Here is a 27,913-nt window from a genome sequence, read left to right on the forward strand (position 1 = left end):
ATTGGCGTGCGTCTAAATGGAGCACTATATGTTCTCAGCATTTCCGAGAAGAGGACATTGACCGAACTTCCCTTTCAACAGTAAGGCTCCGAGAAAATGCTGTACCATCAGTTTTCCCTACACACCCAAAACATTTGCAAAAGGTATGTTAATTCAAAGAATTAAATTATTAGTTTTCAAGTTCACGTTTCAGTGTAATACGTACGTATCGTCGATAATCGAAGTGTTGAGTAACTCACTTTGTCTTCATCATGTACCAAATTAAAAGCTAACACTACATTAACTGGTGTAAAGTATAGGCCTAAACAGGACACTGTGTAGATTTGCCATTCCATGTACCGTATTTCAGTAAATATTGGTGGTAATGAACAGTGTTTCCCAGTAGTGTAACGTAACTGAAATGTCCCAGTACATATTACAAACAAGATGTATTTATGGGGCTTTGGAGGGAGGGTATAGCTAACTTAGTTTTCAGTTTCTATTATTTAGTTAGTGATACACGTTCATTACTGAATTAACAAAATTGTATCGTTTACATTGAAGGCTACCTATTCGTAACATTACATTAAAAACTATTTTTAATCAGAAGAAAGGCGGAATTTCGCCTTTACGAGATTTTATTTTAAACAAAAACTTTGAAACAACGAATCTGATGACGTTACATGCGTATATGGTGCAATTAGCGACTGTAATACACGCAGCGCTATAGCACACTGGCAATGTTTTGGTCAGAGTGTCATGGCAGCGAGCCACGCCCCCATGGCTTCAAAACGTAGTACGGCTGGGATACGTAGCGCCATCTCCCCTTATTCTTACCTCCATGGTGAGCAGGCTGGGCCGCGCGTACCGTATGCACGAGTTGTCGCATCGTTCCCGAGTGTTCGGCAGCACGGTCGACTCGGCACGCTCAACGCTCAACGCTGGAATGCGCGGCCTTAGGGCCGGGACCGCTGGCGGCATGCAAGCGCGGTCGGAGTTGTGCGGCACTAGCTGCGACACCTGCTGAATTTGTCGCCCACCACACCTGCGTACTGAAGCTGAGTGGTCAGTGAACCTGACGTAAAAGCTCAACCACGGCCGCCTGTATTAGAGGCCGGAGGACTGAAATGTGGCAACGTTACGTTAAGGCCTACCGCATGGCTGTGGCTATAAGGTAGCGAACGGAAGCAATTGTTTACGTACTTTCGCGGTGCCTGTTTTATCCGACATTACAGTGTAATTATGCTATACTGGACTCTACAAAAATTATAGCAGGTAGTCGTGACTACAGTAGGAGATATAACACAGTGTAAGTATACAATTCTGTGAAGTTTGTAGTGTTTTTACATGTATATGTGCAAGAGTGCTACGTGAACGACTTTCGTCTACACAATTGCAACAAAAGTTCTACTATATTCTAGATACAATTCGAAAATAAAGTTTTGAATTCATAAGGTTAGTATCAGAATCTTCTCCTAAGTGATTTGTGTTAATATTATGAATATTTCTACACATTTGATTCTATTGTAGACTTGTGTTTCGTGATGTCCAAGCAGTAGAAAAAACCAGTCCACTCAAATTCTCATTTGCTATTTTTACATAATAGTATTTTGATTTAAGATGTTAGCAATTAATGCATCATTCTATTTGCAGATGCCAGAAAAATATTGTGTTCCTGGTTGCAACAGCAACTACAAATCCAGCAATGAAGAGGGTTACATCTCAGTGTTCAAATTCCCTACTGAAGAGGAAAAGAGAAAACGATGGACAAGAAATATCCCCAGAAAGGACTCGACTCCATCAAATGGAAGTGTTGTTTGCATTAAACATTTTGAAGAAAGTGACGTATCAAGAGTGGAGATTTACAAGGATTCTGATGGGAACTGTCACGAGTTTCCTCGTTAAAGCCCAGCTTTTACCAGAAGCTGTGCCAAAAATATTCCCTGGGTTACCATCGTATTTAAGTAAGGTGCAGCCTCCAAGAAGGTGTTTGTCATTTACATAGGAAGGAATATCGTAATACATTCCAAATAACAGACTGAAATAACTGCAAGTCTGCAAATAATGTTGGTAGGCAACTCACAAAATTGTTTGCTGAACTTGTATCTTCAAATGTCGGGTAAGAAACGTCATAATATACTGCTATGAAGCACATGTGAGTTATTTAAAAGTTCATCGTTGCAAGAAACGAGAATAAAATGCGTAATTCCGACATAAAGTCGGCGTAATACTGCAAGAAATTAGCTTTTCTAGGTTACTGTGTTATTTATAGGGACCAAATCTACAAAAACAGAAAGTGATTGCGTATTTATATCTGACACGTCGTCTGCAATCGGCGAAATCTAAACTTCAGTCTGGGCCTAGCTGGTCACGCTAGCCGGTCTACTGACGTCACAGGCTACGACATTGTCAGCTTGACGACTCCGGCCTCTAATACAGGCGGCCGTGGCTCGACCCTTGTGACAGCTCTTCGTCAATTGCCGGTTGTTGCATCCCGGGCTGTCGCTGCGAGCAGCAAAGTGATGGTGTGCTGGAGTCAGCAAAGTTATGCAGCCATCTCCCTGTATGGTGTTTAACCTTTGAAACGATTATAATTTACTAGCGAAGTGCCCCAGCGGTATCTTCTGCCTCGTGGCCATTAACGCTCTGGTTAGCTGCCCTGGTCGTTGGCGCAGTTTTCTGACAGTGTCTTTTCCTCGCCGTGTTGGTGCTGTCCGGTACAGCGTGTAGTTCGACAGCTCGGTGTTGTTCTCTTTTTCTCTTTGAGTATTTATTCTGCCTTGACTGTGTTTATACGCCAATTATTATGACATAATCCTGCTGCGATCCTCGTCTTCGCTGATACTTTTGGTTGTCGTGCTGTTGGTCGGGTGGAAGGGAATTGATTAGGCAGTTGGTTGGTTCGTCAGCCGTCCACAGATCGCGCTGCAACCCGATTGTTTAGTGTTACGCTTGGCTGCCTGTCTCAGCTAAACTGTGGTTAGAGTTTCCTCCGCAGGCCGATCCTCGGAACGCTTCTGAGCATCATTGTTTGTTGCTGTTGATTCTCATTTTATTTGCAGGTACTGTGCGGGCCTTCAGCCATGTATTAATATTGTCTGTCTTATGTTTAGTATATGGCCTTCAGCTGAACTTCATAACAGCCTTAAGATTAGGCCTTCAGCCGCGTTTCATTGAAAATTCTTGTTGCTCTGTGTTTAGGCCTTCAGCCGAGTTTGTTTCAGAATCTGTGGCTTTAATACGTAAATCCTTGTCTGTAACGTTTCTCTTTAATTATCTTGAATTCTTGAAACGGCCTTCAGCCGCGCTCTGTAAATATTTATCTTAAGGTTGTCTTTAATTATTCTTGCGCCTTCAGCCGACAACGTACTTCAAGTTTTCTTAAGATGTTTTTCTGTTGTACTGTGTAAAAGCTTATCTTTAAAGTCCCTCTTTTATTGTGCAAATAATTTTTTTTTTAATTGAGCTTTCAGCGGAAGAATTAACTTGAATTATACTTAATATGGCCTTTAGCCGGAATTGGCTTTTACAGAATTCCCTTGGCTGGTCTGAAATATTATTTCGGCCTTTAGCGGAGAAGATATTGTAATTTTACGTAAGTAAGGCCTTCAGCCGTTACTCTAAATCCTGGTGTTTTAAAAGCAAACATTTAAACTTATTCTGGAGAAGTTACTTGGGCCCCCAGCCGTGAATTGATCTTTATTGTTTTAAAGAGGCAGCTGTGCATTGATTTGAGGCATAAAGTTGTGTGTGTTCTTGTACAACTAACAATAATTGACCTTGGCCCCTTTCCACAACCTGATCCGCTCTGTCGTGCGAAACCAGATTTAAAATTTATGAAGTCTTCCGCGTCCGCGATTCTCATTTCAGACAGTAAATTAACATGCAGCCATTCGCTCCTTTTTCAACAGGTCTGGCGCCCATTTCCTCTTTTTCATTGTTTTCTGGTACTTGTAAGCTGTAGCTAGCGGAATTGCAGCACACGGTTTCTTTTGACTGTTCGACATCTTAACCTTCTAAAATCGCGCTGTCAACTGACTATTTTTGTCTGTGGTTTTGTTACGTATTTTTTACATTTAATGCACGTGGCAAATGTTCCTCAAATCAAAACCGATGATGAAGTAAGCCGATTCTGTGAAGTAAAGATAGCAGCGACCACGAAAAGCGCTCTGAGGACGCAGGTAAGGGTTCATGTCAAGTTACATCCCGTAAGTTTCAAGCTTTGTCCCGTTTTTTTTAAAAAAACAGTACATACTTGTGGAACTTTAGACTTCTTTTTCTCAATGTTTTTCGGCACGGTTGTCGTCGCTCACGGTACAATTTACATCCGATTCTAGATGATTATTCGTCTCTCTTAAAGCAAACTGAATTCTCTTCAGTTCACCATAGCCCATTTATTTATCATGATATTTAGTTTTTTTTCGGCCAGAAAAGAGGTGTCCAAAAATAGCCACTCTTTTCAAACATATATAATTTCGCGAAAAGGATTTTTTTTTTTTTTTTTTTTTTTTTTTTTTTTTTGCAAATCCCAACGACGAACTAAAATTACATCTTTAACGATCAGTGTGATATGTTGATTTCATGTTTCAGGTAACTACAACCGGAGTTACAGCCACAGCCGTCGATCTACCTCCTTCGAGAACTGCCTCGGGAAAATTCCAATTAGAAAGTGAAGATATTAATATTTTTCAATAAAAAAATACCAGCAAAAACTTGCATGTATGCTTTATTCATCGCAGCAAACCCCGTTTGCGTACTACATTCCAGTACGTAAAAAAGAAAAATTCTGAACATGAGTAACGGCAACAGCAGAAATCACACAATTTGAAGTGTTGCCAGTTGAAGTAAATAGCTATGGAGTGAAATTACGAATAAGTTAAACTGGAACCATGACACAGATAATTTTGTGGGCAGGCCGAGCAAAAGACACCATTTTACTGGCGGACTCTTGTAAGATGCAACAGAAGTACTAAGAAGGCAGCCCGCTCTACGCTTGACCGTCCTCTGGGCCAGAGTAGTGGTGCGCGATACGGGATCCCTGCGTCATAGGATTGACGGAGGACACGCAAAAAGTTCAAAGTCTGCGAAACAGGGCAGACGATACCCGAGGTGGGGCAGCAGTTACTAAGACTGCCTGGTATCAACGTTCGATACCACACTTGTTAGTGGTTGCAGTTATCGACCGCGGTGCGTACTAGTATCGATGGAGCCGCGAGTCGACACCAGCGCCGCTCCTCGGCTTGTATCAAGTTTCTAGCGAGCTGTCCTGCCCACTCTCGCTCGGGACGTCGTGTAGTAAAGTAGCGTAGCCTTCAGCTGATAGGAAGCAACCTCTGACAAGGCGCTTAGTAACGTGTGGCCTAACTGAGGCCTCAATGGCTATCAGTTTATAATTATATGTATGCAGCCAAGAAAAAACCTGTACAACCAGTTAAGTACAATACGTATTACTTCTTACCAACGACTTAATTATTTTAGTCGCTGCAGATCCAGACCGTGCAGCTGATACCTTATGGCAACTGGTTGACCAGTTGACATCACAGCAGCTGAGAAGAGTGCCCCACCTACCATCTTCGAAGGACGCCATGGGTGTGATGATGATCATGTGACGTGACCGAAACCGGTCACCTATGCCGGCCGTGGTGGCCGAGCGTTTCTAGGCGCTGCAGTCTGGAACCGCTCGACCGCTACGGTCGCAGGATCGAATCCTGCCTCGGGCACGGATGTGTGTGATGTCCTTAAATTGGTTAGGTTTAACAAGTTCTATGATCTAGGGGTCCGATAGTGCTCAGAGCCATTTTTGAATGGTCATCTATGTTCTTGTAGCATACCTGGTGCGATCAAGACTGAATTTAAAAAAGAAATTTTTTTTAAATTCTTTGATCACTGTTCCAGATACGTTCATTAAAATTAGTCATCTTAGAGCTTGCTGGATCCGGTTTACGAGGAGGTCTTGCACCCTCGTGACCACACCCCTCCCATCCGGAAGTCCATGGGTGCCACCATCAGTCGTGGCGTGTTCTCGCACTGTGCAGACCTGGCTCCTCCCGAGTCCGGAACCAAACTGCACGCTCACACGACGCGGAAAAACAACGACGTCGCCCCAAAGATAGGGCAGCAGGTCTACATATCGATAAGCACCGCTGATGCCACCAGCGGATAGGCAACGCTTGCGAAACCGGCTGGCGACAGTCAAGACGAGAAGAAGACAAACAACCGCAACCATGCAAACTAAACGATACGGTCTGGCCTCCAACAGAGGGCGGAAACCTACAAACAGCCGTGAAGCGTGAATTTATTTTCAAAAACTTTTCTTAAAGAATTTACTTTATTTACTAGCGATTCATCAAGAACATGAACACACTTAATCACACCATGTAAGCGTGGAAGTAGTTGCCAGTGGGTAACTCACGAAAACAAATTAAAATTTTTTGAATAAATGGAAATTGATTCCTAAAAGCCCTTTTTCTTGTTGAAACAGATTTAAAATTATAATCAGAAAGCACCATGTAGATATCAAGCTAGAATTTATTCAGAAGCAGATATATATATATATATATATATATATATATATATATATATATATATATATATATATATATATATATATAATGAGCTTTTGGGCTGAGAACCTTGCCGCTCCCTTTTAACACAGTCGTAGTGACGACCGCTCACGACAGTCTGAAAGACTACACTGGTGCAAGTCTGCAACACACCAGATTACCATAAACTAAAAATTTTAACAATTCACACAAGCACACAAACTATGCACCCCGTAGGAGGGATGGAAATGCTACAAAACAGTGACTAAAAATTATTTGCCACCGAAAGTGGAACTTGTTTTTAAAAGAACTCTTACGGTTGAAGGGTGGCAACTTTATATACTAAAATGACCATTTAAATAAAAACCCAAGAAATGCAGTCTTACATAAAATGTACCAACATGCTCTATATTACACATATATACCGCCCCTCAAGATGATAGGCAACATAAAAACATATTTCAGGAATTCGGCCTTTACACCTTAAGCAATTAATTCGTTAACACCGAATCCGACAAATATGACAGAGGCAGACAGACAGACACTAACTGCCTAATAAATGCGGACGAGAGACAGACTAGCGAGCTAGGGGACGAGAGACTCATCCAGACTGACCCGCTGGCGAGTTCTTTTTTTTTCCTTTATTGAATTTCATTCCCCCCGAAGGGGGCGGGCTGGCAGCAGCTTAGTATGCCGCTCTTCAGCCTACACACTTTGTTAGAAAGATGAAGAGAATAAATAATAAAAACAGGCGATAAAATCGGAGACTGAAAGAGTAACATGGCGAAAAGAAATCGTGGAACTTAAAACAAAGAACAGAGCGATGATGACGCTAAGAAAATACATACAAAGCAGACAGGTAGAACAATAGACAGACAATTAAAAAAAACACGGCGACACTCTGGTTTCTGTTCGCAAAAGACATAAAATTCACACCCAGCGACAGCAGGGTTTCTGTTCGCAACACGAGAAAGACGAACAACACTGAACAGTCACTGGAACACTGCACTAAAAAGTTGGCAAATGTGACATACCACAGCCGAGAGCAGGTGGGGGGAAACTGGACAGATGAAGGGAAAATAAAAGAGGGGGGGAGCCGAGAAAGGAGCTGATGGAGGAGGAGGACCCAGAAGAGGGGTGGGGGGCGCTGGGCAGACGCGACAGGGAGTGGGGTAGGCAGAGGAGGGGAATACAAAAGGACTCGGGGGGGGGGGGGGAGAAGGGAGGTAGGGAGAGGTTTAGTGGGGAGAAAACAGGACGGAAGGGGGGAAGAGGGAGCCCAGGGAAAGGACAGAGGAAAGGAGGGGGAGTGAGGATCAGAGTTGATAGGAGGGAGAAATGGAGGGAGAGAGGGCATTGACTGGGAGGGGGAGTTGATGGAAGCCACCTTGGGAAAGGAGATGAAGGGTGTAGAGATGGAGGGTAGGGGGAACACAACGGTGAAGACGTGGCAGGGGGTGGGGATGGGAGAGGAGAGGAGCAACCAGGGGGTGAGGGGGTTCAAGACGGCGGGAGGTGTAGAGGATGCGGATATGTTCGAGGAATAGGAGCAGAGGAGGGAAAGGAATGAGAGGATCCGCGTGGGGGACGGGAGGCGTATACGGAAGGCGAAGCGGAGTGCATGACGCTCAAGGATCTGGAGGGACTGATAGAATTAGGGGGGGGGGCAGATATTCAGGCAGGACTGGCATAACAGAGGATGGGACAGATTAAGGATTTGTAGGTGTGGAGGATGGTAGGGGGGTGCGACCCCCATGTCCGGCCAGAGAGGAGTTTGAGGAGTCGGAGGCGGTTGTGGGCTTTGGTTTGGATGGAGCGGAGATGAGGGATCCAGGTGAGGTGACGGTCAATGGTGAGGCCAAGGTAGGTGAGGGTGGGGGCCGCTGGCGAGCTCATGGCGCGCCTTAAATGCACCTGAACAGGCAACCTTTCCCCTTTGCCACCAGAGGGAGACACCAAAGCTGCGACTGCCACAGCGGCGCCACCGCCAGAAACGGACGGCGACTGCCTCACACTACGCACCCTCTTCAGCTGATTGATTCACGGCCGCCAATCGCTAGTACGGGCCGAGGGATACTGTCAGCTGTTAGTCTCTGCACTGCACAGTACCACGCGCTCTGGAGACAGGCGGCTGCCACGGGGCAGACAGAGAGAGACAAACAGCCGGTGGCGACCAAAGCTCCGTAGCTGTACTTTCACAAACTCGGAACTGCGTACTGCCCGAATTATGGCCCAGTCTTCACGCGCAATACATTGCTGGGGCTGACATTTTGCAAGCGTGCTTTTTTCTCCCTAGAATACGAACTCAATTTGACAAATTTTCGCTGTAACAACCTGTCACCTGTTATCGTGACCCATCAGCGGGACGTGAGACCCTACTGCTCGTTCCTTCACCAATAAGGAGAGGACGCCTGCTCGTCGTCGCCGAATTCGTCCAAATTTATGGTACGTGTGAGACAAGAAAGTGCGCGAAGTGGAAACACCAAATGGCCAAGCGTTTAGGAAATAAAAGGAATTTTGCTACGGATCTACCACCATATGGAGCTTGTGAGTTGTCCCTGTGTCACCGTGCTTGTGAAGCGGTGTTTGGCCCAGCGGTAAGAGATCGGATTTGCACTGAAAGGGCTGTGAGTTCGCATCTGCTCGGTGGTAAATAATTTTGTGCTCCTTGGAAATGCTTACACTCCTGACATCACAATGAAGCGCAATATCATATAGGTTATTTTATTAACTTACATAAGCACAAAAAGTGTAGACATAGGATGAACTGCGGCACTGCAGACATTTAAAAAGGGATTGTAGCTAACGCGTACACGGGAACGACGTGTATGTAAATCGATACTTCCATTCTTTTGCAATTGATCAGTTACATGTAAGGGGGTAATATTCATCAAAGAAGCAGGGGAAGCAATAATTTTGACCGCATCTTGCGTTCGTTATAAACGCAGTGACAGGGTTTTCTTTTTTAATGTCTCCATAGAAAAATAAACTTGATTGACATTCTCAAAACAGCTTCTCTCATCGCACAGTCCAGCAACGAACGACGCCTAACGCAGCATGTCGCTGAATACGTGCGAAGATAGCTGGAGATGTATAATAGAATGCAGTTTGATGCAAGCTTCTCGGGAAGTGATTTATTCTTCTTTCTCGATTAGGTAAGTACAGTTTTGACATTTTTTTTATTATATTTTTTCCCTGACGATAAAAATATTCATCACAGGCTTGCATTACTGGCGTACATTTGGGGGGAATTGCTTTGATAGCTGCACGTTGGCAATCCGTATTCATCTTGGAACAGTTCGTCGTACATTTACGGATTTCTTTGTCCTTCCCAGGAGTGATTCAAGAGGAGACATTTATTCTCTTGCACTTAGCGATTCATCACATCAGTTAAATATTTTTTCTACAAGTCTGTTGTCAGGTTACCGGATTTTAGAAGAAGAAACACAAAAATAGTGGCTGTTGTGTGGAGTCGGACCCGCTACCCTTCCAATACGAATCTGGTCTCTTATCGCTGATCCAAGCAGTGCTTCCAAAACACATTGTCACAGGGACAGTTCACAAGATGCAGATGGCGACAGCTCCGTACCAAAATTCCTTTTATTTCCTAAACGGTTGGCCATCTGAAGTTCCCACCTCGAACACTTTCACCACGCCCTACATGTACCACGAATTTGGACGAATTCAGGCTTGTAAGCGATAGCACACATTTCGGTCGCACTTAACTGCAGAAAACATTCACGGCTGCCTCATGACACTTTCCAGACGAAAAATAAATGGTATGTGCCTTGATGCACTTCTAACTACGAATCGGAGAAAGATTATCTCACTTCGTTCCGTTTCGCTAAGGAGCTTTCCCCACGTCCTAGATGAATTTCTCGCACTAACATAGGCGATTTCGTACAAGCTGCTTTGCGGTGGTTTGCGTAAAGCACTTCACAGGCCACTGTGTCCATCATCTTATATACAGCGTGAACATTAATGTAGTCGACAAATAGCAGGGGCGGATTCGTGACTGTAAATGGGGGAAGAAAGGTCCTATGAACATTTTCCCCGTTTCCAAGTAGGGACATCGAACAGATGTGCAGAACTATAGACCTATATCTCTAACGTCGATCAGTTGTAGAATTTTGGAACACGTATTATGTTCGAGTATCATGACTTTTCTGGAGACTAGAAATCTACTCTGTAGGAATCAGCATGGGTTTCGAAAAAGACGACCGTGTGAAGTCCAGCTCGCGCTATTCGTCCACGAGACTCAGAGGGCCATAGACACGGGTTCACAGGTAGATGCCGTGTTTCTTGACTTCCGCAAGGCGTTCGATACAGTTCCCCACAGTCGTTTAATGAACAAAGTAAGAGCATATGGACTACCAGACCAATTGTGTGACTGGATTGAAGAGTTCCTAGATAACAGAACGCAGCATGTCATTCTAAATGGAGAGAAATCTTCCGAAGTAAGAGTAATTTCAGGTGTGCCGCAGGGGAGTGTCGTAGGACCGTTGCTATTCACAATATACATAAATGACCTTGTGGATGACATCGGAAGTCCACTGAGGCTTTTTGCAGATGATGCTGTGGTGTATCGAGAGGTTGTAACAATGGAAAATTGTACTGAAATGCAGGAGGATCTGCAGCGAATTGACGCATGGTGCAGGAAATGGCAATTGAATCTCAATGTAGACAAGTGTAATGCACCGCGAATACATAGAAAGAAAGATCCTTTTCTTTTAGCTACAATATAGCAGGTCAGCAAATGGAAGCAGTTTATTCCATAAATTATCTGGGAGTAGGCATTAGGAGTGATTTAAAATGGAATGACCATATAAAATTAGTCGTCGATAAAGCAGACTGAGATTCATTGGAAGAATCCTAAGGAAATGCAATGCGATAGCAAAGGAAGTAGGTTACAGTACGCTTGTTCGCCCACTGCTTGAATACTGCTCAGCACTGTGGGATCCGTAGCAGATAGGGTTGACAGAAGATATAGAGAAGATCCAACGGAGAGCAGTGCACTTCGTTACAGAATCATTTAGCAATCGCGAAGGCGTTACGGAGATGACAGATAAACTCCAGTGGAAGACTCTGCAGGAGAGACGCTCAATAGCTCGGTACGGGCTTTTGTTGAAGCTTCGAGAACATACCTTCACCGAGGAGTCAAGCAGTATATTGCTCCCTCCTACGTATATCTCGCGAAGAGACCATGAGGATAAAATCAGAGAGATTACAGCCCACACAGAAGCATACCGACAATGTTTCTTCCCACGAACAATATGAGACTGGAATAGAGGGGAGAACCGATAGAGGTACTCAGAGTACCCTCCGCCACACACCGTCAGGTGCCTTGCGTAGTATAGATGTAGATGTAGATTTGTCCAGAAATACATCGCAGCCACGGTTCCTTGTCTGTTGCAGGCTGTGTGATACCGTCCGCACTGGGGGAATGTTACGTGATTCCACGTACTTAAACGTTTGTGACTATTACAGCGCCATCTATCACAAAGGGAACAAACTGGTGCAACTAAAACATTCATATTTCTTTACGTACTACACGAATATTTAATAAAAAATGAGGGTTCCTATGTAAAGAAAACGCAGTTGATACCCGTTTGACCTATGGCAGGGCCATCTAGCGGGCGAACCATAGCGCCATCTGGTTTCGCCCTTCAAGCTAGACGAGTTTTGTTCTTTGTTGTTTTTTCCTTTAACGCTTATTTCGTGAGATATTTGGCCCGGTCACGATCAATGGACCACCCTGCATATACAGTGGTTTCTCGCCTTCAGCAAGTAAAAAACGAACAACAGAACGTTGTTCAACTAATATGGACGTTTCAAGCGGACGCCATCTTGAAATGTATTTTTGACATAGTAAACGAAACAATGTTTATACGTCCCAATGATGCCAACTGAAAGCCATAATAGTACCAAACTTCCCCTACTAACCGTTTTTTTCCCGAGTCCAATTTGTCTCTTAAATTATTGAATGACCGTCGTACATTGTCGGTGTTTATGCTGAGCCGTATCGGTTCCTCTTCCGGGCGACCTCCTCTGCCGGGTTTCCCCCTGTGGTTGTCCCGAGGCGCCGCGGCCGGTGGGCCGAATTTTCGGGGCGTGCGAGTCTCGTGTGGACAGCGCTGGGAGGAGACTGGGGCTCCGAGCTGTCAGCTGGCCATCGGCTGGCCAGCTCTTTCCTTGCCCGTGTGTTCGTCGGGAACTGCCGTTGGGTGGCCGGTGCGTCGACTGAGCGGACGACGTGTGCTGGGTCTTTTTGGCCGCTCCTGGGTTCCGTGCGTCCCTGTTTACTTGCCACTCGTGCCAGCTGCTGCACAGTGACTGGTTTCAGTATCGTTTGTGTTGTGAGACGTTAACCTTTCTCGGCGAATTGAATGGTCAGATAAGTGACGGGTTTGCTGCCGGGTGCGCTCGTCGATCACCGCCGATACTTCGACAGGAGCACACCCTGCCATTCTCAAGGCACAAATGCAAGGAGGAAGCAGTGCGCAAGGGAATTTAATACCTGGGTTCACAGAGGAGAAAAATGCTCAAATGTGTGTGAAATCTTGTGGGGCTTCACTGCTAAGGTCATCAGTCCCTAAGCTTACACACTATTTAACCTAAATTATCCTATGGACAAACACACACACACACCCATGCCCGAGGGACCAGCCGCACAGTCCATGACTGCAACGCCTTAGACCGCTCGGCTAATCCCGCGCGGCTCACAGAGGAGAAACAAGGAAGATACCACACACAGAACAAGTACCCGCAGAGTCAACACACAATCAAACAAAACCAACATCAGAAATATCGGTAGTGACTATTAATCAACAGGTCAGGTAGCACTAATTCTGTCGCTCTGTTTTTTTGGCCAGAGATTCCAAGTAGCATTTAAACAAAATACAGCAACTCTGTTTATGGAGTTGCTTGATAGTTTAATTTCAACAGCTCCCTTAATGACACTATCAAAATAGCTGGACGTTGTAATCCATGGGATGACTGGTGTGAAGGCAATGTTCTGGAATAGCGGATTTGCTCGGCTGTTGTAAGTGTGTGTGACGCTTATGCTCAATACACCGGTCATCAACAGTCCTGATTGTCTGACCAATATATATCATGCCTCACCTGCAAGGAATAGGATAGACACCAGCCTTACGCAAACCGAGATCATCTTTTACGAACGCCAACAGGGCTCGAAAAACACATTTCACATTTCCGCTAAATACGGCCAATCCTGTTGGAAATACTTCCTGCAAAAAGGCCGTATACACTTCGTTCCTATCAACTGGTTCAAATGGCCCTGAGCACCATGGGACTTAACTTCCGAGGTCATCAGTCCCCTAGAACTTAGAACTAGTTAAACCTAACTAACCTAAGGACATCACACACACCCATGCCCGAGGCAGGATTCGGCCTACGGCCGTAGCGGTCGCGCGGTTCCAGAATGTAGCGCCCAGAACCGCTCGGTCACTCTGGTCGGCTCGTTGCTATCGTCACTCAGCCGTTGCACACAGGGCCGATAGCGCACCGCATGTGATGTCTGCCTCTCACTATAACCATTCTGAAGAAAGGTGACTTCGAGATGTGAAGGTCAGCTGCCAAACTTTCAGGTACTGAGATAACGTGGGCCCTGTGAACCAAGGTACGAAGTACTCCTTCACGCTGAGCTGGATGGTGACAACTATCAGCTCGCAGATACAAGTCAGTGTGGGTGGGCTTCCAATAAAGAGAATGTCCCAACGTACCATCAGTCTCCCTTCAAAGAAGGAAAGGCATCCATTCTTTTCCACCTCCATGGTGAACTGAATATTCGGGTGGGTTGAACTCAGGTGTTCCAAAAACCGGTTTAAATTCTTACTACCATGAGGCCAAATAACAAAAGTATCGTCTACATATCTGAAAAAACACGCAGGTTTCAAGGTCGCTGACTCCAATGTTGCTTGTGGTATTGTTTTTTCTTTTTTTGTTGCATCTGTGAAAGGGTCCAAGTAAAAGGAGCCCTACTGGAATAGTCAGGGCGATTATTACACCGAGTTGTTAAACTGTACTTTTTAATCGTGTTTTACAATTACGTTGGCCATCCAACAGTTCGTCTGCTATCTCTAGCTGCACAGGGAAACGACTTTGATGTCGCGGGCACCGTGGGCTCTTGACGAATGCCCTGTACTGGTGGGGTACAGTATTTGTATCTAGTCAAATTTCTGAATAAGCAGTCGGTCTTAACGCTGTCCGAGTGCACGATTTCTGCAGGCAACTTGTTGTAATTACCTTGGATCAACCTTGCATTTAAATATTACCCTCTTTATTAAAATTTTGTCAGTTCATACACGGTGCGACAATAAAGTAATGAGACTGATTTTGTCTGTAAGACGTGGCAACCCTGCAGGCTTGCGTAGGCACAATACCTTTGACCTCGGTCTATAAGCTGCTTCTAGTCTAAGCGGCACATCGATGCAACTGAGTCGTGCTGTAATAAGTTAACACGAATTTGTGCCTCTCGTCACGGAAATGGAACCGCATAATATTGCGCAACGGTATGCCATTTCTGCTTGCGTTAAATTGGGTGAAAATGCGACGACAACTTACGACAAGTTTCAGAAGGCTTTTGGAGAGGAGGTTATGACAAGAGCTAAAGTTTTTCGTTCGCGTAAAATGTTTAGTGAAGGCAGAACGAATGTTGAAGATGAAGACTGCAGTGGACGACCGTCAACCTCACGGACGGATGTCAACTTGGCCAGGGTGCGTGAACTCGTACGATCTGATCGAAGATTGTCCGTGACAATGATTGCAGAAGAACTGAACATCAACCGAGAAACGGTTCGTCTAATAATAACTGAAGATCCTGGTATGGAAAAGATTTGAGCAAAAATGGCCCCCAAAAATCTCATACCACAACAGCGAGAAACACGGAAAAGTGTGGCAGCCGATCTGTTAGAGCAAGCGGAAAGCAATCCACAATTGTTGAGCTGTATTATCACTGGTGACGAAAGTTGATTGTAACCTCCGCACAAAAAGTGTAACCTCCCAACAGACGAAAAAGATATGTATATTGCATTCACATTTAGCGTAACCTAACAACAGATTTTATATATATATATATAATCCAGTCTGTGGGGAGAAACAACTTGACCATGTTGCTATAAGCAGACTGTCTGCATCAGAGATACTCAATGTAAAAGTTGCTAAGAGTGCAAGTTTAGATTCAGATCACTATCTATCTGTCGTTAAATTCAAAATTAGACCAATATATAAAACAAAGAGCGAATATCAACCTAAAAAGTTTGACACTCAGAAATTAACCAAGGAACACCATTTCAGGACACTTTTGGAAAAGAAAACACCTACAACATGGGAACAACTTCAAAAAGATATAGTACAGACAGCAGAAGAAACCATTCTCCTTACCAAAAAATGGAAACATGCCTGGTGGAATGATGAGTGTGACAAACTAATCCTAACAAGACAACGAGCTTGGAACATTTGGAATGCCAACAAAAATGATAAAAATAGGAACTCCCTAAAAGAAGCCCGGAAGCAAGCTTCAAAAGGCCTTAAAAAGATCCAAGTTCAATACATAAAAGACCAACTAGCATCAATAGACTCCAACTTCAAACAGAACAATGCTAGCGACTTTTACAAACCCTTCAAAAGTAACTTAAAGAAATACTCTCCTCCTAGTCTATTTTTCACGGACCCAAAAACGCAGAAAACTGCATACAATAGCATAGAGAACTGTAGAATACTTGCTGAATATTTTGAAGAACTACATAACTGTTATCCACCGAAAGAAAAATTTAATTTCAATATTGTAAACCCATCACCACCAGACTCCAAGCCACCAACCACAGAAGAAATAAATTATAAAAGAGCTTAAAAGTAATAAAGCCCCTGGAGAGGATAATATAGTTGCTGAACTATGGAAGTACTCTAGTGGCAGAAATACTAAAAGAAATCTGGACAACACACAGATTACCTCCAGACTGGACATCTGCATTAATACATCCACTACATAAACAAGGGAAGGAAACAGATCCTAGCAATTATAGGGGAACCTCCCTCTTACCAGTGACCTATAAGATCTTGTCTAAGGCGCTTTTAAAAAGAGCAGAAGAGATACTTGACAAACAGCTAGGAGAGTATCAGGCTGGATTTAGGAAGGGAAGGTCATGTGCAGAACAAGTACTAAATTTAAAGAACATAATAGAAATGAGGAAAATCAGGAACTTAAAATATGTAATTACTTTTGTGGATTTTAAAAAAGCCTATGATTCAATTGACAGAAATACACTGCTTGATATCTTAAAAGAATTGGGACTCGATGCTAAAACAACTGCAATAATTAAAGGTACTTTGACAAATACAAAATCGAAAGTAAAATTTAGGGGAGAGCTCTCAAAATCGTTTGAAACAAAGTCAGGTGTTCGACAGGGAGATGGTCTGTCACCTCTGCTTTTCAATTGTGTCTTGGAGAATGTAGTTCGAGAATGGAGGAAGGCCATCAATACTAAAGGGATTCAACTAGGCAGAAATCCAAACAAGATCACTGTCGACTGTTTAGCCTTCGCAGATGACATGGCATTGATTACAGATTCACTAGACAATGCCCAAGAACAAATAAGAGAACTACAAAAAGAAGCAGCCAAAGTAGGACTACAAATATCCTATGTAAAAACAAAGTTTATGACAAACATCTGTGATGCTCCTCAAAATATTGCAGTTGACAACAACACAATACACAAAACAGATTCCTTTAAATACCTAGGAGAGTGGATTACATACAATGCCAAAGAAAAGATACCTATAGAAACTAGAGTGCACAAAATGGAAAGAGTGTTTCATATGACCAAAAACGTTTATAATAAAAAAATCCTTGTCCTGGAACACGAAATTAAGACACTACCAAACAGTGACCAGACCTGAAGCTCTCTATGCGGCAGAAACACTTAAACTACCAAGAAATGGGGATCTTGAGAAACTAGAGAAGGTCGAAAGAAGAATTTTAAGGAAAATACTGGGAGCTAAAAGAAACGATAATGCTGAATACAGGTTAAGACCAAACAGAGAGCTATATCTGAAAACGGAGAAACTAACTGATGTAATGAGGAAGAGGAGACTACAGTTTTTTGGACATATATTCAGAATGGATAACAACAGACTAACCAAGCGGATATTCACATTACTCAATAGCTACAAATCCAAGCCAGCATGGTTCATAGAGACTGAAAAGGACATTGAAAATGCTGGAGTTACAATAGACACAATAGAAAACAGAACACATTTCAGAAAGGCAGTTCAAAAGGCAGAATTTCAGGAAAGAAAGAAAATAACTAGATGAAAGTGGACTCAAGAAGAAAGGGAACAACACTCTAAAAGGATGAAGCAAATTTGGAAACTGAAGAAATCTAATACAATGAAGAGTAGCCAAAGTTGATTCATCGTACCCTCCAAATGGGTTATTCGAAAGAAAAAAAAATATATATATATATATATATATATATATATATATAACATTCGCGTTTAGTGTAACCTGCCAACAGATAAATTCCGTAACCTAGCAATAATACAATGTAATCTCTCAATAAGATTGTGGCTCACCTATAACCTTTCAATAATTAACTGACTGTGAAGCTAAACTGGTAAATCTGGACGTCAGCAGTGCTGCGTCATGGCCCTGAAAGATCATTCTGAATAAACTGAAAATTCTTACCTCAATGAAGTCGCCGGACAACGCGTATATCTCTGCTCCTATATGAAATTTTTCTGGCACAGCCCAGTGCAATGCTGGCCGATAGACTTGTCATGTATAACAAGAAACAACTGATTTTCCTTTACAATAATCGGGATGACCATGGATTGGAGAAATTAGTAAATTCTTTAAATTGAGATGAATGAGTGTCAAAAAGTTAAATTTTATAGGAAAGATTATTATTAAGAGATTTTGTTCAACATTTTACATGGGACTTGATGTAACAATAGTACATATGCGCGAGGCTGCTTTTACCTTATACTACATCGTTCATGCACCGCCATCGCTCCCCACAGCCGGCCCAGCCAACTCCACACACCAGACTGCTGGCTACCACTTACTCCTACTGCTACACAGTTCCTACTGCATACAGCACTGCTCTCTGGTCTGAGATTCTCTTACAGCTTACATATCGCAGGCAGCGCGTGAGCAATCCATCGGAATTACATCTGCTCGAGTGCGCTAGCAATAAATTAGTCCTGGACCTCTAACATGGTTTTTTCAGTACGATCCAGAGACAAAACGCCAAAGTTCCCAATGGTGCTCAAAGGGATCACCCACACCAAAAAAGCTCGCATGTCAAAGTCAAAAGTGAACTGCACGCTTGTGTGCTTCTATGGTTCCAAGGGAATTGTAGATACAGAGTGGGTGCCTCCGCCGGCCGGGGTGGCCGAGCGGTTCTAGGCGCTACAGTCTCGAAACCGCGCGACCGCTACGGTCGCAGGTTCGAATCCTGCCTTGGGCATGGATGTGTGTGATGTCCTTAGATTAGTTAGGTTTAAGCAGTTCTACGCTCTAGGGGGCTGATGACCTCAGAAGTTAAGTCCCATGGTGCTGAGAGCCATTTGAACCATTTGGGTGCCTCGTGGAGAAACAATTAACCAATATTACTACAAAGAAATTTTAGAAAGACTTCGTAAAAGAGTTCTTCGTGTCCGTGACAACATTGCTGATAATTGTATTCTGGATCACGATAATGCGCCAGCCCATACTGCTCTGTCAGTACAGCAATTTTTGACCTGAAAACAAATTTCAGTACTACCACAGCCACCTTATTCAGCAGATATCGTTCCGTGCGACTTTTTTCTATTCCCAACAGTCAAAACGGCGGTCAAAAGACACAAGATGTCCAAGAAGCTGTGACGATGGTCTTGGAGGCTATTACAGACGATGAGTTCCAGAAATGTTACCATCAATGGCAAAAGCGCTGGAAAAAGTGTGTGCAATCAGAAGGGAACTACTTTGAAGGAGACAATACTAAACTTGACTAAATGGTAAGCGACATTTGTTTTCACACCAGTCTCATTACTTTACTGTCGCACATCGTATATCACACGCAGTAGTCCTGTAAGTAGGCTGTTTAGGTTCTTATGTTGGCAACGCCACGTAGCGCTCTATACGAAAACACTGGCTGTGCTGTGTGAAGTCTGTGGCTGGTTTGCACTGTTGGAATATTCGCTATTATAGTGTTGGGCAGTTGGCTGTTTAACAGCGCGTAGCGTTGGGCAGTTGGAGGTGAGCCGGCAGGAGTGGTGGATGTGGGGAGAGAGATGGCGGAGTTTTGAGAGCGGATGATCTGGACGTGTGTCCATCAGAGACAGTAAATTTGTACGACTGGATGCCATGAACTGATATATACAGGGTGTCCCAGCTATCTTGTCCACCCAAAATATCTCTGGAACAATAACAGCTATTGCAAAACGACTCTCACCGGTATCAATGTAGGGCTGGGGCCCATGAATGTACATATTTGGAAACATTCTAAAACGAAAGCATATGTGTTTTTTAACACAAACTTATGTTTTTTTTAAATGGACCTGCTATATTTTTTCTTCAGCAATCTATAGCATGACAAAGCACATACAGAATGGCGTTGATTGCATCGCAATATTCCCATTACATCCCGAGATATTGAGACGCGAAGTTGACGCTTGGAACACCCGACATGCGCTGCTAGCGCACGTCCTGAGGCTCAGGCGTGAACCCCATGCTGCCTGTAATCGCGATGTGATTGACATGCGTAATCACACTTCCATACTTATCAAGAGGTCCGAAACGAATAATACGGTCTGCTGCCATCCTGCGTTAACGTCGTACATTCCAGCAGGTATCTATCCCATAGGCTAGGGGTGATGCGGTTCTGTAACATATCTGCGTACCGCAACGTTAGTCACAAAGTTAGCTTCGCTTATCGTTAATCCGTTACTAAAAAGGTAATGCCGTTCAACGTTAGAACTTTACTTTACTGTAGATCTAGCGCAAGTGACTGTTAATCATTCACTCGTAATAGTAAAATTCATGTTGATGGTTTTAGTGAAACGAGCAAGTGGACTAAAAGTTTTACCGTTGTTTCGGACCTCTTGATAAGTATGGAAGTGTGATTACGCACGTCAATCACATCGCGATTACGGGCAGCATGGGGTTCACGCCTGAGCCTCAGGACGTGCGCTAGCAGCGCATGTCGGGTGTTCCAAACGTCAACTTCGCGTCTCAATATCTCGGGATGTAATGGGAATATTGCGATGTAATCAATGCCATTGTGTATGTGCTTTGTCATGCTACGGATTGCTGAAGAAAAAATATAGGAGATCCATTTAAAAAAAAACATAAGTTTGTGTTAAAAAACACATATGCTTTCGTTTTAGAATGTTTCCAAATATGTACATTCATGGGCCCCAGCCCTACATTGATACCGGTGAAACTCGTTTTTCAATAGCTGTAATTGTTCCAGATATATTTTGGGTGGACAAGATAGCTGGGACACCATATATATATATATATATATATATATATATATATATATATATATATATATATATAATGACTTCTCAATATTATTAAGGTAAATACAGTGTTTGTTCTCTATCAAAATCTTTCATTTGCTAATATGCTTATCAGTAGTTAGTGCCTTTTGTAGGGATTACTGAAAGTCAAATTGCGTTGCGCTAGAAATATAGTGTGTCAGTTTAGTGTTGATGAGAATAAGTAAAGAGAGAAATGTCTGAGAATGTTCAGTTCTGTTGAGCTGTTTGAAAATCAAATAACGTAAGAGGTTTATCAGCACAGTAATTCATTATTTTTTGTAAGGGGATGTTTCGGTGTTTGTCGGGTAGCCCCACATCGGCCGGCCGGAGTGGCCAAGCGGTTCTAGGTGCTTCAGTCTGGAACCGCGCGACCGCTACAGTCGCAGGTTCGAATCCTGCCACGGGATTGGATGTGTGTGATGTCCTTAGGTTGGTTAGGTTTAAGTACTGCCAAGTGCTAGGGGACTTATGACCTCAGCAGTTGAGTCCCATAGTGCTCAGAGCCATTTGAACCATTTAGCCCCACATCCACAGTCACAGACGGTGCAGAACGACACAGAAAAGACGCCTGCGGTGGAGGACCATGACAAGAATGGAAACTGACGTGGGACGAAGCCTTAATGTGAATTGTTCTGTTGTTTCTCGGATGTGGCGACAGTTTATAGAGACTGAAACTGTGTCCCAAGGATGATGACAGGACCGAACACGTGTGACTTCAGAAACAGGAGACCAGGGCACGACGGTAGCGCCTTAGTACCGCACGGGCAGTGGCACGTGAACTCACAGCGTCCACTGGACCGGTGTTGTAGACCGCGTGCACAAGTCTAGCCTCTAGTGTCCGTGTCTGCACAGAGGGCTGCGTCCAGAGTGGAGTCGTCAACTTGCCACTTGGAACGTGCAACAGTGGGCCAATGTTCTTTCGGCAAATCAATCTCGATTTGGTCTGGAGAGTGATTTTCGACGCATTTGCATCTGTAGGGAACGTGGAACACGATTTCGGGACACAAACATTGTGGAAAGAGACCGATATCGAGGAGAATCCTTAATGGTGCGGGCAGGGGATTATGTCGACCACTCGAACACCTTTTCATGAAACTGTACGGGTGAATCGGCAAGGTTTAGCTGCTGTCAGGTATATTGAGGACGTCATGTGCGGTTGTTGCGAGGTGGCTTTATCCCAAGGACTAGGTAGCAGTTCTGTGATTTACATAGTCTATGATGTCGCATGTCCAAACATGTTCTGTTTCTAGTATTACAGCTGTGAATATCACTTCTGAACACAAACTCTGAAACATTCTTTCTAATGTACAATCTGTTACAAATGAATAGGTTTACTACTTCAGACATCGCAATTTAATGAACCGCGGTTTACAGTGTTCTGATTTACTGGAATCAGTAGTTATTCTTAACACTTTCTTCTGAAAAATTAAAATGTCATTTATGTGACACCTACTACCCCACAATAAGCAGGTCGTGGGTTGTGTTCCAAATATGAACAGCGCAGAGACATAAATGATGACACTTTCTGCATGACCTGACTATAATTTTTCAGGACAATGCTCAAGCGCGTATAGTGCAAGCTGTTACTGTTTTGTCTGACTGATGGGGCTGCTAACTGCTGTATCGCCTACTGCACTCCGCTGACCTAAACCCTCGTGAGTTCAACTCGATTTCTAAACTGAAGGAAACACTTCACAGCATACGCTTCAGAACTGCTACAAATTCGTCGGGCAATAGACCGCGCCGCTCGAACTGTCAACACAACTGGCACTGCTAACAGTACCCTACGACTTCCACATCGCTGGCAACGGGTTATACACAATGCTGGTGACTACTTTGACGGTCAGTAAAACTTTGAAACACGTATCTATTTTGCACCACCTGTCAATAAATAGTTGCCACTATTAAAGTTCCAACCCTCGTATTTACAACTATACTTCTAGAAGCTTGCCACACTTAAGTAATTATCTCTGGCCATACATATTTTGAGTCATTAACTGACGCCTGGGCTTATGTCCTTATTCCCATGATGTAGATTTTATATTCAAGTCTACATAGCGTACTATTATTCATTTATTCACTATAATTTGTTTCAGTTATTGTGCCATAAATGAGACTTTTTATCTTCTATGTTAATCACAGGAAACTATTTTCTCAAAGGAATTCAACTTCAATGCTTTTATGATTTTCATGATTCTTTGGTAATCAAGAAACTATCCTAAATGAGTGACACACTAGAACATTTCGGCGTGGCTGTCAGTGGACGTAACATATGTAATGAGTCCCTCAGACTGCTTACACTTCAAACTTGTGTGTCGTCAAATCAGCATATTAGCTTTTCGGTGTAGTTGTCAGTAGATGTTGCGTATTCCACTGTCTGGACTCAGTACCAGGAATATACTGGCATGAGAGAACTAATTGTACAGCACAAACACACACTCTGATGATTACATGGTTGTGCACCTAAAAATGCTATATTGTTGAAACCACATGGTTTCTGAACTATTAGTCTTGCGGAATGCATTATTCTCAGTATTCTAATGCAGGATATGTTTGTCCAACATCGGACATACAATCACCTCATAAATTTCCTAGTTTAATCACTATGGAGACAAACTTTACAAAGTGATAAAACTACTTCCCTCTGCACTAGTCTGGTGTCCTAGGAAGGCATCGTCTATGGATATGCACCACTCCAGCAGCTTATAAACCAACTAGAACAAAGTGTGGAGACTGTCGTTCTGTCTCTTAGGACATTAATGGATTTTATTCATCCTTTTAAGTCAATCACTCTTTCCATGTCAGTCGTGGATATGATTAGCAGTAGCAGTATCGGTTTTGACAGGCGCTGCAGCGTCTCACTGGCAAATAGATCGAAGAAAAACCAACTTAAACATTTTGGATAGCCGGGACACTGATGCACCTCACGCACACTGCTGGAAGAAAATGCCCACGAACAAGCAGCAACTTCCTACAATGGAGTGAGCATCACGATCAGTACACATGGGAGATGTTACAGTTTTATTGCTGTTTACAGCAGCATCACCACAGCTCTGGTAGCATCCCTTTTGCACAAATAAGTCCTGGTCTCACGTTGGGTGGTTTTGCTCGTATGTAGGATAATACATAAATTTCATCCTAACACCACATCTCTATAGAGTACAGCCCCATCACACTATTAGAGGTGATATTCTAAGGTGACATGGTCTCCTGACCTTCATTTCTTACATATTCCGTCCTCACAATCGTATTCTGCACATCAATGCACATCATTTGAACCAAAACTTGATAAGGTAGAGTCAATTTTTTTTTTAATTCATGTAAGCGATATGCAAATCTAATAAGTAAACCGCAAGTGCGCACCGAGGTTGAAAAAGTTGAGGCTGGTGTACACAACATGACGGACACAGGAATTTTCGTTCTAAAGAGGCAACCAGCCTGCTTGTAGGCCCATCCCTTCAGAGGGATGAGTCAACGCACACCTACTTTGGCTGGAACAACCGCCCAGAGAGAGAGCAGCTTTTGCCAAAGCGAAGGGATAACGACCCCTGTGTTTTACTTTAAAGCAAATTCCACTACATTGTGTGGGAGCGACCAGAAGACGCATTTCTTTGACGGACCGGCTGTGTAGCTACAGAGTTCTCACAGGAGGACAACATACGCCTAATGGAGATGCTACATATCTTCGCATTGGTCGATTTAAACGAAACGTCATTCTCCCGTTTAAAAGAGCAACGCTGATTGGCGGAATATTTCTGACACAAACAGCCAGTGAGGGAAGACAGCGAATGATATACCCTTGAAACTTTTACACAAAGAGGGGCCGTTCCGTGGACACTCGTGGAGCAGAACACGTAACGGGAGCGAGTGCACTCGTACGTGTACGCAAAGAGCGAGGAACAAAGCCTCTCCTCAGTACTTCACTGGGAGAGCACCTGTGTTGTTAGAGAATCGGAGTGACACTCTATATTGAGTCGCTCACGATTAAGCGTTGTTCACTGTGTTGGTCGCCACACTTATTGTGTGGTGTGAAGACGGACAGAGTACTAGTTAAACGCCTGCGAGTGAATATTGAGTGGCATCGCGGTGGGCTGGTTATCTGACTGGTGTACCACGCCAATAATTAGACTAGGGGCAGATAGGGGTCCTTGACTTCATCAAGGCGTGGGGAGAGTTTGATTGGCGAAGGTCAATCCAGATAGAAAGAGATAGTTGTGTTATTTGTCAGCAGCGAGTGATGCGGGCAGCAGTCGTTGTGGCATTGTGTGCTACAGCGTATGCGAGCCCCATCTGTCCTCCATAACAGTACACTCCATTACACTTCTCACACGACAGTCTTGACCGTACCTGTTATTCAAGTTGTGTAGGCGCAGCTCTCAGCCATTCTGCCGAGTAAAAAACATTCTTAAAGAAAAGGGAGAAAAGAACCTAATAGCATTCCTATCCATAAGAGGCAACCTACTGTTCCAAAAAGAACCCAGATTTCATTATTTTTTTAAGAAAATGTTTCATTTGATTTCTCAGAATTTTTTTGCAATAAATAATATTTTTCGTTCGTTTAATGTTTTTCTTACTGGGAGATGAAGAAACTTGCACAGGATACGGTAGCATGGAGAGCTGCATCAAACCAGTCTCAGGACTGAACACCACAACAACAACAACTAGCAATATTCCGGTAGTTACGTAAGAATATAGAATATTTTTGTGTCTTTTCCTTACAGCGGACGACTCCAGAAGATATTTGTTGCTGAATGTTTCTCAAGCAGTTCTTGTTGGTACATTAGGAGCGTCTGTCTGACTTCTGTAGTAGTGTGAGGTGGAAATTGTTTCTTGCAGGAGCCAAACGGTAGTTGTTGGTTCAGTCCATGGCGCAACTTGACAAAATAAAATCCACACACTCACAATATATGTGACATTGGTCCACTCTCTTAAAGAACACTGAGTGGTGTTGAGTCTGATAAACGCAATGATCCTTCTCCTTAATACTTAAGGAATAACATTGAGTGTGAAAACCAACCGTAATTCGGGAATATATATATATACGACTGCAAGTGTGAGAACACAGTAATGGATTGAGATGCATATGTTTTACCTGTTTTAATATGGTGCCTCTGTGTAATACTTACGTACCCTTTGTTGAAGTATGTGTTACAAAAATCCATGTAGTTTACAGGGGGAGTGTAAAAAGTGAATGCAGCCGGAGAACAATTTTTAAGCTTTTCTTGGTATTGAGTCAGCAGGTAGCCCCCAACCCATCTCAATTCCCCGCACTTCGTGGTACTTTTTCTGTAATTTTATGTATTCTGAGACAGTTTGAAGAAGTTTTGCAACTTTTTTTCCGCAGCTTTACATATTTCCTCGTATATCCCTCAATTTTACGTATTTCCCATCAATTTGTCTTACTTATACCTCGTTTTCGTCGATTTTTATCGACTTTATGTCTTTTCTCATATGTTTTATTGATGTTTCTCTGTAGGTATACGGCCATATTGCCAGCATGCCCATGCATTGTTTGGTTTTATACGAGAACGTTTGCATGTCCTATAACGCAGCCTACTAAAAAAATCCTAAGAATTTCCTTCATCCCGATGATCTACCTGCACGTATTTTGGATAGGGAGATCATGAAAAGTGTAGTAACACTAACATGACTACTGTATGGTGGTGAGAGGTGCTACCCTCCCCGACAGACACACATCTGGGGAGACCTCGTGGTTTTGGATGCGTACCGTGGTTAATATTGTTGTTGCAGAGAGGACTGGTCAAGGACAATGTGGGAGGGCTGGTCAGTCTCCAACTGTATCCTACGAATGCGACAATACTCTGTGGCGCCCATCCACACAGGGAAAAATGACCAGTCATAATCATAAATACTCCACTATGATCGATTCGCCAGAAATATGTAGATAACCTGTTTGCAGTGGTATAGGACACTGTCTGGTATACTGTGGTGTATATGGTCGAATGGATGTACTGCACAGTCATCTATCTGCATTCGCAATCTGGTATATGGTACTTGCGGAGTAGTTGAGGGGTGATTTAGCGATGATTGAGAAACTAGGAAGTATTCTATCATGTCACTGACTGGCACTGAAATTACAGTACAACTGGTAAAATTGCTAAGGCTGACCTCAATGTCATCTACAGTGTTGTAAGTAGGCCGTTTAGGGTTTTTATGTTGGTAACGCCACGTAGCGCCCTGTATGAAAATCACTGGCTGTGCTGTGTGCAGTCTGTGGCTGGTTGCACTTATTGTTGGAATATTCGCTATTGTAGTGTTGGGCAGCTGGATGTGAACAGCGCGTAGCGTTGCGCCGTTGGGGGTGAGCCGCCAGCAGTGGTGGATGTGGGGAGAGAGATGGCCGAGTTTTCAGCGGACGATCTGGACGTGTATCCGTCAGAAAAAGGAAATTTCTTTAACTGGATGTCACGAAATTATATATAAATATAATATAATGACTTTTGAGCGCTATTAAGGTAAATACATTGTTTGTTCTCTATCAAAATCTTTCATTTGCTATGCCTGTCAGTAGTTAGTGCCTTCAGTAGTTTGAATCTTTTATTTAGCTGGCAGTATTGGCGCTCGCTGTATCGCTGTAGTTCGAGTCACGAAGATTTTTGTGAGGTATGTGACTCGTGAAAGATATATGTTGTTGTTAGTCAGGGCCATTCTTTTGTAGGGATTACTGAAAGTCAGATTGCGTTGCGCTAAAAATATTGTGTATCAGTTTAGTGACCATCAGAATAAGTAAAGAGAGAAATGTCTGAGTACGTTCAGCTTTGCTCAGCTTTTTGAAAATCAAAAAACGTAGAAGTTTACCAGCACAGTAATTCACTAATTTTTCT

At 43.3% G+C, this 27,913-nt stretch overlaps 1 protein-coding gene across 1 annotated transcript in view; it reads right to left on the reverse strand.

Moving 5' to 3' along the window:
- LOC124719906 (protein ALP1-like) overlaps window positions 1–27,913 on the reverse strand; it is a 183,112-nt gene that overhangs the window by 2,503 nt on the left and 152,696 nt on the right. The gene's annotated exons all lie outside the window — the stretch shown is intronic.

This window comes from Schistocerca piceifrons, chromosome 11 (assembly GCF_021461385.2).
Source record: "Schistocerca piceifrons isolate TAMUIC-IGC-003096 chromosome 11, iqSchPice1.1, whole genome shotgun sequence".
Taxonomy (NCBI): Eukaryota; Metazoa; Arthropoda; class Insecta; order Orthoptera; family Acrididae; genus Schistocerca; species Schistocerca piceifrons.